The sequence below is a fragment of the Dipodomys spectabilis genome, unplaced genomic scaffold (genome assembly GCF_019054845.1).
Source record: "Dipodomys spectabilis isolate Male_0828 unplaced genomic scaffold, ASM1905484v1 ptg000467l, whole genome shotgun sequence".
In the NCBI taxonomy this organism is placed as follows: domain Eukaryota; kingdom Metazoa; phylum Chordata; class Mammalia; order Rodentia; family Heteromyidae; genus Dipodomys; species Dipodomys spectabilis.
The window spans coordinates 390512-403116 of NW_024871144.1; the positions used below are offsets into that span (position 1 = coordinate 390512).

General features: G+C 33.7%; 1 pseudogene; it reads right to left on the minus strand.

Moving 5' to 3' along the window:
• Positions 1 to 11040: 11040 nt before the first annotated feature.
• On the minus strand, positions 11041 to 11140 carry LOC122098249 (annotated as a pseudogene).
• Between the last annotated feature and the right edge of the window lie 1465 nt (positions 11141 to 12605).

Consider the following 12605-nt stretch of genomic DNA (forward strand, 5'->3'; position numbering starts at 1 on the left):
CTTAAGTGATAATGTTTTGTGGTACTTCAGACAAAACAAAGTTACACTGCAAATGAACATGGATGTTCAGTTGGGTAATGGAAATACTCTACTTAACAGGTGTAAATTAAATAGATTTTTTTGGGGTAGATTTTATTTCTTGAACTAAGAAACTGGATGATGTCCCTGCACTTTTTCTCTCAAGGCTACCGCTCTATTACTTTGAGCCACAGTTCCAATTCTGATTTTCGGTTGGTTGTTTGGACATAAGAGACTCACGGACTTTCCTGCCCAGGATGGCTTTAAACCATGGTCGTCAGATCTCAGCCTCCGGAATCCAGGCATGAGCCGTCGATGTTTCTAATAACTTAGTAAATTGTACCATTACAGCAGTTATAAATGATCATTATAACCTGTGTAATATATGTGTGTACGTATATATCAATGCATATATGTAGGAATATTTTATCACATTTTTGTATCTACAGAAATGTATGAAATCATCCTTCATTATAAAACAAAAAGGAAAAAAAAGTTAATAAGGATCAAAACAAAGGGAATTGTCACACGTTTCTTGTTGTTGAATGGAATGTGAATTGTGAGAATCAGTTTGGGAAAACCATCTCTACATTAACAAAATAGATAATAGCTATTAATTCCAATCCATCTATTTTCACATATTGTGCATCCTCACACATTAGTGTCAAAATCAAAGCACACATTTTTGCCTTTGTATTTAAATCACCTGTTATAATTTAGGTGATAGATGAAATAATCAAATAAAGATTAAAATAATAGTATGTGAGGCTATGAGTTAGAGCTGAAAAAGATTTCAATATGATGATAACTTAAATTGCATATTTCTTACTTTTACTCTCTTGTCACGTCCCGCATTCTCACGTTAGGATTGCATAGAAGGTTCTCACTAAATTATATGTACAATTATGAAAAAATATATTGAAAGAATATGGGCACAGTGTGTTTTAGCTTATTGAGACCTGTAAGGAGTAATGTGTTTTTGAGGACTTGAAAAACGTTGTGATGGAGATGAAGGAAGGCATGTGCTTATTCTGGAAAACTGTCTAGAGGATTGCTCCCAGAAAGATAGTGATGAATTCTTCCAAAAGGTTACAATGAAATCACTTTCAGAAGCATGTTCACTGCTACACTATTCACCATAGCCAAGTTATAGACACAGCCCAGATGCCCTTTGGTGGAGGGATGCTTGGAGAAAGTATGGTACATATACATAACTGGATTGTACCCATCCATTATGAAGACTGTTAAATTATTTGCAAATAAATGGATATATCTAAAAATATGTTAAGTAAACTAAGTCAGAGCCAGACACACAAGGGAGCCATGTTCTGTCTCATATTTGGAAGCTAGAACTTTATACAAGTTTACACAACAATATTAACCAAAGCATGCTATTTGCAGAGGGGTATTTAAAAGGTGTAATTTCTTATAAAATTGAACTTTTAATCCCACAAAATCAATACTAGGAAACTATCTTGGAAGATGTGAGGGGAAGTCAAAAGGAAGGAATAAAGTGTGTGATGGAGGAAGAAAATGAAGGCATACTATTCAATGCCGATAGAATGAAACTAGAAAAACATTAAAGTGGGGGTGAAATTTGGAAGGGTGAGGGGAAGTTATATAAAGATCCATTGTACTTAAAACTGATTTGTTGAATGGAAATTCCCTTGTACAACTGTTTAAGATAATAAAAAATAAAATTAAAAACAATGGAGACATCTGTTCTTAAATTGTGTTCTCTTAAACCTTGACTCAATATAATAGTTTCCTCCTCAGAAATTTTCTTTGCAGTTATTTTCCTCATAGTGACAGAAAAGTGACCAATACAACGAATATCAATACATCACATTGCACATCATAAAGATACACAATATAAAATCTCAGTAAAATATTAGAATTCATTACATGATAAAATAACAGGTAGAATGTGCCAAAAGCTAATTGATTTTTTTCCAAGTACTTAACCTATGATATCTATTTTAATCCTCACAATAATTCCATAAAGTGTAACTATTTCCATTTTGAACTCTCAGATAATGATATTGAAGTCTTTAGAGTTGGAATTACTAGTACAACATTGCACACATGGTAAGTGTTAGCCTAAGGTCCATCTCCCACTGTATCAAATAACTGCATTCTAATTTATGACTAAAATACCAGCACTTAGTCTACTAATTCTAGGAAAATTACCCAGAATTATTGTGTAGACTCTAATAATATTTCACTTTGTTAGAAAATAGGTAACTGTAATATGAAAACTCCACGGTCATAATCAATTTACACCTCCCTTGTGAAAGGAACTGCTAAACTATAACGTTCTTGATTTCTAGCTCAAAATAGTAAAAATCGTATTTTACCCATGACTCAACACTGCACTGCCTGGGGGCGCCATCTCTGGTTAACTCAGTCTTACTGAAAGAATGACCTGCCCAATTCCTGCTGGAAACAGACTGCAGGGCTTATGGACCAATCATTTCCACATCGTAGCTCACCTAAGTTGATTACCATTAGACGTATTTTGATTGCTTTTGATACCCAACATTTTGAGAGAAATTTACAACTTTAAAATGCTATTAAAGGAAGACTGATATAAAAATCACATTTGAACCCAGATAAATATTTTACCTTTCATATACGCAAAAAATGCAGTCTGACCTATCATTAATGTTAGAAACGAAAGGTTAAAAATTATAGACACCAAGACCTAAGCAAGAATTAAAGACTCTCCAACTTGTGAATACAATTGGTTTAAAAAGATATCAAGAAAATTTTTGCCTGTGCCATGGAAACCTAGGGTTTCTCCTATTCCATCCAGTAATGTTTTCAGAGTGTCTGCTTTGAATCCGAGGTCTTTGATCCATTAGGAGTTGATTCTGGTTCAGGGTGATACAAAAGGATCTAGCGTTATTTTTCTACAGTAGTTAACCAATTTTGCCAGCACCATTTACTGAAGAGGCTGACTTTCTTCCATTCTTTTTTTTTTTTTTTTAGCTCCCTTATCGAAGATTACATGGTTATAGGTCTTTAAGTTCATTTCTGGGTTTTCCATTTTATTCCATTGGTCCTGAGGTCTGTTCTTGTGCGGTACCAAGATATTTTGATTACTATGGCTTTGTAGTAGAGTTTGAAATTTGGTATTGATATTCCTCCAGCATTTTCTTTCTGTTAAGTATTGTTTTTGTTATTCAGGGTTTTTATTGTTCATATAAATTTTGGGATTGCCTTTTCCATTTCCTTGAAGAATGAGGTTGGAATGTTGATAGGTATTGCATTGAATTTGTAGATAGCCTTGGGAAGTATTTCCATTTTCACAATGTTGATCTTTCCAATCCAGGAGCATGGGATTTTTGGCCATTTTTAAAGTTCTGTGTTGATTTCCTTTTTCAGGTTTTTAAAGTTTTCATCATAGAGGTCTTTCACTTCTTTGGTTAAGTTAATTCCTCGGTATTTTATTTTTGGTGGGGCTATACAAATGGAGTTGCTTTCTTAATTTCAGCTACACTTTTCTTATTATTGGCATATATAAAAGCCATTGATTTTTGAGTGTTTATTTTATACCCTGCTACTTTGCCAAAGTTTTGAATCACTTTCAGTAATTTGGGAGTGAAGCCTGTGGGATTCTTTAAATACAAGATCATGTCATCTGCAAAGAGGAAAAGTTTTACTTCTTCTTTCCCTATTTGCATCCCCTTTATGTTTCCCTCTTGTCTTATTGCTGTAGCTAGGCATTCTAATACTAGATTGAAGAGAAGTGGAGAGAGTGGACATCCTTGTATCATTCCTGAGTTTAGAGGAAATGGCTTTAGTTTTTCAGCATTGAGTACAAGGCTGGCTGTAGGTTTGTCATATAAAGCCTTTATTGTATTGAGGAATGTTCCATGGATTCCTAATTTTTTCAGAACCTTCCTCATAATGGGGTGTTGGATCTTGTCAAATGCTTTTTCTGAATCTATTGAGATAACCATGTGATTCTTATCCTTGCTCTTGTTGATGTGATGAATTATATTGTTTTTCGTATATTGAACCAACTTTGCATCCCTGAAATGAATCTTGCTTGATAGTGGGGTATGATTTTATTAGATGAATTATTGTGGTTGATTGGCCAAATTTTGTTGAGAAGTTTTGCATCAATGTTCATCAATGATATGGGTCTATAATTATCTTTCTTTGATGATTCCCTGCATGGTTTGGGGATGAGGGTAATTAAGGCTTCATAGAATTAATTCGGTAGTGAACTTTCTCTTTCAATTTAATTGAAGTGTTGAAGGAGTATTGGTGTGAGATCGGCTATGAAGGCCTTGTATAATTCTGCTATAAAACATCTGGTCCTGGGCTTTTCTGTGATGAGAGGTCTCTTATTGCTGTTTCTATTTCAGTGCTGGATATGGGCCTGTTAAGATGGTTTAACTCATCTTGGTTTAGTTTCGGCATGTCGATATTTGCTAGGAAAAGGTGAAGTCTGCCAAGTTCTCAAACTTATTAGCATAAAGTTTTGAGAAGTATTCCCCTATAATGTTATGAATCTTGATTGTTTCTCCGGTGTTTCCATTCTCATCTCTAAGTTTATTCATTTGGTATGTTCTCTTTTTTTCTAATAAGATTAGCTAAAGGTGTGTCTATTTTGTAAATTTTTTCAAAGAACTATCTCTTTGTATTGTTGATTCTTTCTATGGATTTTTTGGATTCTAATTCATTTAATTTTGATTTAATTTTAAGTATTTCTTTCGGTCTACTACATTGAGGTTTATCTTGCTGCTCTTTTTCAAGGAGGCTTAGCTGTCTCATTAAAATGTTGGTTTCAGATCTCTCCAATTTATTGATGTAGAAACTCAGACCTATAAACTTGCCTCTGAGTACTGCCTTTGCTCTATCCCAGAGGAGCTGGCAGTTTGTGTGCTCCTTTTTGATGAATGTCATGAACACTTGAATTTCGTTTCTAATCGCTTCCATGACCCACTGGTGGTTCAACAGCCTCCATGTGTTACAGGACTTTCTTTGGTGGCATTTGGTGTTGAGTTCTAATTTGATTCCCTTTTGGTGTGAGAGAATGCAAGGTATTACTTCAATGTTTCTAAATTTAGACAAGTATGCTTTGTGAGCTAAAATGTGGTCTATTTTGGAAAATGTTCCATTGACTGCTGAGAAGAACGTGTATTCTGATATTGCTGGGTGAAATACTCAGTAGATGTCTGTTAAATCTAGTTGATCTATGCAGTTGTGTAGGTCTGCGGTTTCTCTGTTGAGTTTTTGCCAAGTTGATCGATCCAGTGGGGATAGTGGTGTGTTAAAGTCCCAAAACAATTAATGTCTTTGGATCTATATGAGATTTGAGGGAAAGTAGTGTTTCTTGGATATATTTGGCTGCTCCGTTGCTTGGCGAATACAGATTTAGAATTGTAATTTCCTCCATAAGGAGAGTTCCCTTAATTTGTATGTAGTGAACATTTTATCTCTTCTAAGTAATTTTAATATAAAGTCTATTTTATCTGCTATTAGGATAGTAATTCCTGCCTGTTTATGGGGGCTATTTGCTTGGTAGATTTTGTTCCAGTCTTTCACATTCAAAATGTGTTTGTTTTTATTAGCAATATGTGACTCCTGAAGGCAGCAGATAGAAGGATCTTGCATTTTAACCCAATTAGACAGTTTATGTCGCTTAATTAGAGAGTTAATCCCGTTAATATTGAGTTAGGACTCTGAGCTATTTGGGAGTTCCTGCCTTTGATAAAATGGCAGGTGGATAACACCTTCTTGTGGGCTGAGACAACTGGGTTCTTCCTATGGTTCTTGGATTCTCAATTTTGGTGTGCTTTCTTAGCCTTTATTGTGGTCTTGTTGGTTTTCTAGGTGTAGGTCATCTTTAAGTATCTATTGTAGGGCTGGATTGGTGGAGATATATTGTTTCAATTTTCTTTGCTATGGAAGGTTTCTATTTGACCTTTGGTTATGAAGGAGAGTTTAGCTTGTACAGTATTCTTTCTAGATAGTTGTTTGTCTTTAGGGCATGGCATACATCATTCCAGGCTCTTCTGGCTTTAATTGTCTCTGACGAGAAATCTGAGGCGATTCTCATTGGTTTCCCTTTATAGGTGATTGTTCTTTTCTTTTTAACAATTTTATGGACCTTTTCCTTGGTCCGAATTTATCTTGTGCTGATTATAATGTGATGGTGGGATGTCCTCTTATGGTCTGGTCTACTTGGAGTTATAACAGATTCTTGTATCTTAATAGGTCTATCTTTTTGCATGTTTGGTAAGTTATTTGCTAGGATCCTGTTAAACAAATTTCCTAGACTATTAACTTCTCTGAAGAGGAAAGAAGGATGACCAATAGACACATGAAGAAATGCTCAACCTCCCTAGCCATAAAAGAAATTCAAATCAAAACAACATTGAGATACCACCTCATCCCAGTTAGAGTGGATATAATCAAGAACTCTAGTAACAACAGATGCTGGAGGGGATGTAGACACACGGGATATTTACTACGTTGTTGTGGAAGTGTAAACTTGTTCAACCACTTTGGAAAGTAGTATGGAGGTTCCTCAAAAGACTCCACCTAGAGCTCCCCTATGTCCCAGCAATCCCACTTTTGGGCATTTACCCAAATGATCACAAACAAGACCACTATAAAGCTACCAGCACAACTATGTTTATTGCCGCATTATTTACGGTAGCTAAGATATGGAACCAAAACAGATGCCCCTCAGTAGATGAATGGATCAAGAAAATGTGTTATATATACAAAATGGAATTCTATGCCTCCATCAGAAAGAATGACATCGCCCCATTTGTTAGGAAATGGATTTGCCTTTCTTTTATGAAGAAAAGACATCAATTCTATTGCATTTTTAATGCCTTATGATACTGAAGATTAAATTATAAACTATTAAAGCTTGAAAATAACTCATTTTCTTAGGAGTAGGACACAAAAGACAAGCTTAATCCATTTTAAAAGACCCTTATTTATACTACAAATTCACTCTTATAACTACAAAGATTCTAAAAATAAGAAGTGCAGTGACACAAATGAAATAATTTAACTGAATCATCTATTCAAAGGACTATGTTAATAGAAAACCAAGTTATAATAATAGTTAGCTTACCCAAGTCACTTACATCCTTTTATTCTATTTTATTTAGTTTCATAAGAACTGGTTTTTCATAAAATGATGCACAAATCCTATATACCCACCTACATTTTCAGATTTTAACAATATTTATTTCAGAAATGATTTTTGCTCTATAGTCAATGAACTTAAATAATACTAAAATATTCAAAGGGTCTTCAGAAATTACAAGACTCACTCTGGGATGTTATTTATATTGGAAAAGATTCGAAAAGCCTTATTTGTTAATGTTGTGATAGTTACTCCCATAAAAGAAATATTAGTGAAGATCTCATTGCAGGTACAAAACAACTTCAAATGCATCCACAATCTGGAGGTGACACATGCTTTTTGTTTGTTTGTTTTTGAAAGGTATATCTAACAAGCATATCCACAATACTGATTTTCAGTCAATATGATGGGATATTCAAACCTAATAAATACAGGGTAGAATATCTTAGTGAGAATAGATATGATCTTACGAAGAAAGTTGTTTTCAATAGAAATCCGGAAAGAGTTTATCCACTTTGTGTTTCATAGGATTAACCAGAGAGTAATACCTGTTTGGTCAAGTTGGCCAAACACACTCAATGCGTATATGTTAAAAGTATGACCAATTTAAGAGGTCAAATACATATTTTGTACTGACAGTCATCTTACAGAAATAACTTACTACCTAATTATTTCTGTATCTTCCTACCTAACATATAAAAGGAATTGAAAGTGATCTCTTTTATCTAACTTAATGTTGTAAATATTTTGATTATGATGACATTATTTGACATATATATGTACAGAAGGGTAGTTCCAATAAAATGACATGACAGAATGCTGATAAATAAAAACATTGCAACACAGCTCTTTTCAACCTCACCCTGTCCACATTGGCAAACAACATTGCATCAGCACACGCGCACATATACATATGCACACATGTGCGCACATGTACACACACATATACATTCAGAGTTTATCATACAAAAAAGTTCAAATAAAATATTAGTGATTAGTACAAATGAGTTTTCCTTATTAAAAAAAGTACACAATCTAGTCACCATGCATGTTTCATTGTACTTGCCTCTCCACAAATGACCACTTAATTTATTTTAATTAATTAATTAATTTGTTTGGTTCTAATACTAAGGCTTGAATTCAGGGCCTGGCTCTGTCCCAGAATTTGTTACTTTTTTGTTTTAGTTTTCTCAAGGCTAGCATTTTACTGCTTTCCCACAGCTCCATTTCTAGCTTTTGCTGGTTACTTTCAAATCAGAATCTAATGGCCTTTTTTTCCCCTGCTTTTTCTGGTTTCAAACCACAATCCTCAGATTCATCTTTCTTATTAGAAAGCAGGATTAAAAACAAAAGCCACCAGTGTGGCTTCTTTTTCCTGTATAGTTATTAATGCACATACATAGATAGTAATTTAAAACTGAGTGTATAGAAACAAGATGCATAGTGATGATATTGTCCTGTCAGAAATTCATGGTAGTAAATTTCTTCTTAAGGCCATAAACAAAAAGTACCATGATATAATATAAGAGGACTCACTATTGAACATATGAGGTATAAGAGCTTTCTAATAGGTCCATTATTTATTGTTGCCCAACATTAGGAAAAAGTATAACGCAGTAATAAAATAGAAGTCCTTTGTATGACTACTTAAATTTCTTGTTTTTGTAAAGACACACATTTTCATCTAAAATAAGTAGGCCTGTCTATTGTCTTCATGTGATTTTGATGATTGAAGATGCTTAATGAGAAGTCAAAATGTATTAGTAGTTCTTTGCTATCAATTAAATCTCACTTTTTCTTCCTGGAGAATATAATGATTAAAGCAATAATTCAGAATCAGCAAGCAATAGTTCAGAATCACGCTTCCAGTGCAAGTGGATCACCAGTAAGTAATCCTCAATACCATTTTCCACAAAGTTTTGTTACAGATACAATCGGCCTTCCTTCTCTAGCTGCTTTTCTAGAATAGACACATTCGTTCATTGTACAGGAAAAGTGTGATTTAACTGATTTGTCAGATCTGTTACTAGAATTGTCAAGGATTTATATTCTTGTCTGTAATTTAGTCAAAGCTATGTATCTTTGGGTAGGCTACTAAAATGTATTTACTAATTTCAAGTAAATACATAAATTCTATTTTCATCTCTTTTTTAAAAATAAAATTGTTTCCTCTATAAATTGATCAGAGGCATGGATGGAATTTGTGGCTAGCTAGGTCATTGTACATCTTTCTCTTCCTCTCTCTTTTTCATGGTTCTCATAGATAATATGATTGCTCCATAATATCTTAATTTATTTTGCTTTTATATTTTTGCTTGCATCATTTCACTTTCTGCTCTGCCATTATCCCAATCATTTTCATAGAAAGCATTATTTCCTATTTTCTCATTCCTAGAATAAGCTGCACATGAAGACACCACTGGTCATCATTTTCAGCCTATAACTTTGAATATAGAGGAAAATCTTTCTCTTTTCTCTATCAATTCCCTATTCACCAGTGAGAATAATTTAGAATAGAAAACATGGAAAAAGAGAAAACAAATCATGGTGAAAAAACAGAAGCAGAAAATTCATTGGATTTTTCTGACCAGTTCAACCAATGTGAATTATTGGGGAAATACATAGGCACCTCATTCCCAGTGGTACTCAAAGTCACTGGTTAGGCAATTCTGATGAAGACAAGGAACAAGATGAAAAAGTGAGGAATGGTATCATTTGCAAGAAAAAAGATGGAGGAGGATCCAAGCAAATTTCTTCTTTGGGCTGCCGAAAATACTCAGCTTACTACAGTGTAGACACTACTTTCCAAAAAGGCCACTCATATGAATATTAGGAATGAGGATGAGTATACCCCACTTCATTGGCAAGCCTACAATGGACACTTAGACATTGTCCATGAGTTGGTGGCTCGAGGCAGATATTCATGAAATAATTGCCGATGGCCGGACACCCCTGCACAGTGCTTATACATGGAATAATACCAGAATTGCTTCTTTTTTACTTCATCATGATGCAGATACCAATGTCCAAACTAAATGCCTCTTGACCCCCTTGCATCTTGCTGCTGTGAATAGAGGTAGAAAAAATATGCTGGATTGCCTTCTGTTGAACCATTTTATCAAACCAGGTCTGAAGAACAACTTGGAAGAAACTGCATTTGATATTGCAAAAAGCATAATATGTATCAATACATCTTTGAAGTTGTGGAAGGCTGTTCAAATTGTTCTCATATGTTGTAATGGTTCGGTTAAGTTTCTTAAATTTCAAAAATGATGGTCCATCTTTGTGTCCTTCCAAAATATTCTCACAATACAAAGTAACAGCAATATCTTACTGTAAAAATTCATAGATCCCATGGTATTCTTCCAAGTGAATTGCCTGATCAAAATGTATTCAAGACTTGTTTGTATATATCTATAATGATTTCTGCAGAGTTTGTGATTTTTTAAAATCAGAAATAAGTTTAACTTACCTGTTGAAATGAGTAGTAAAGAAACTAAAGATATTTCTGGTACTTGTCTGAAAAAGTTTATTTTAAAATAGTCTGTATTCTGTTTGTATAATGTCCAAAATCTATTTCGTTCTCTCCAAATATAATACTTTGAATTCTACATTGATTTATAATATATAGGTTCATTAATAAATGTGTCCTTTCAGATTGCATTCCATATAGAAACAGTTTAAGATTCCGTTTTTCCTAGGTCCTTATAGTATTTTATTTCTTTGGGATAAAATGACAATGTTATCTAATTTCAAATGTTTTGTAAAGGTTATGCTATGTAAAGGCCTTTCTAAGATGAAGAGTTAATACACTGAAGACAAACTTTTAATTCTATGAACTAAATGTATTCTTTCACTTGTATCTTTGTAATCAACTTTTTAATAACTGTTTTTCATTTCTTGAATCCGAAGAATACTTCACAAATTTCCATTTCATCCTTGTGGAAGTGCCATGTAATTCTCTGTATTGTTGCAATTTGGGTAGATGTGCTGCTGAAGCATGTAGTATCTTGTAAATTTAAGTAGTTAATGATGCAATCTTAATATAGGCATATATCTTTCATTGCCTATTTGTAAAAAGGAAACCTTATTGTTCCTAGCAATGCTATTGATCTTATTTCCCTAAAATTCTGTGTAGAGTGGGGAAAAAACGTATATTGTTTAATCGATTGCTCACATTTCAACCTTTTTTGTCAATGACTATTTTAAGTCTTTTTCATTTTAAACCTGATCATACTTTGAAGCCTTTATAGCTAGGTCCAAAGGTGATGGCTTTTTCAAGTACTTATTTGTCCAACTGAGTTAGATTTGTGGAGCTAAGGGATTCAAAGTAAACTTTGCTCAAGAGCTACTTCTAAACTTGTGCAGCTTAAAATGTCCCAAATGAGGTCTTACTGGCACAAATGTCTCCCTGACCCTTTCTCATTCTTCCATGTAGGAACAGACCAACCAGAGTATCTTACCCAGACAGCAAAGATTGTCTTACTGCAACAAAATTAATCTTAGTTACAAGGGATCATAGAGAGATGAACAGTTCAGACAGCACTGTTCAGACTAGAAGGTATTTTATCAAAATATAATTGTTTATTATACCTATCATTTCAAAAGTAGCTAAAGCCAAGAAGGTGAAAAATCATTCATATGCATGATTACCTAAAGTCCTGGTCTGTCTACCTTCCAACCAGGCAGGAACTTACACTACAGCATTTACATCACCAAATATTTCCATAGCTGCAGGAGAAGTCCATATATTTCTCCTCGATTTTAGGCCTTAAATTGGTAATGTTTTTATCACATTGTTTCCTCTTGCCTCCAGTCTGTAAATCTACAAATGGTAAATCTTTAGGCCTAACCCTACCAAACACTGAGGTAGAGATAATGGAATAAAACTTTAAAACAGAGTTGCCTTTGATATCCTAACAACAACAGAACAATGCAAAACATGTGCCTTTTTATTATATTACATATAGTTATATAATTTATACTTATATGTGCTGATTTTATATTTTACACAGTGAAACTTACTAGAATCAGTTGATAATTTGAGAAATAAATTTATATTTATTTATTCCAATAAATACAATTGGAATATAAATAATTATGTTTAGAGTATATATTAGAATATAAAAGTATCAATACAATGTCTTCGGTATTAACTTGGGATACCTTCTAAATATTCTTGGTCATCTTAATTCACATGGTAAAAAAACAATGTTGTTTTCCTCTAATCTATAAGGGATTTTACACTGCTGCTCTGTTTATTGTTTAACTCTCTGGTCCCAAACTGTTTTCTCCATATTTTTGAATCATATTTTTGAACCCAAATTTTGCTGATGTTATTTCGAAAAAGTATTATTCTTTTGCAGGACCCAGGGTTCCTAATATCCCAGGTCCCAGTTATCCACATCATCAGATAAGAAGGGCAAGACATCTCACCTAGGCCCATGCAATATGCCATCAGAAAGTA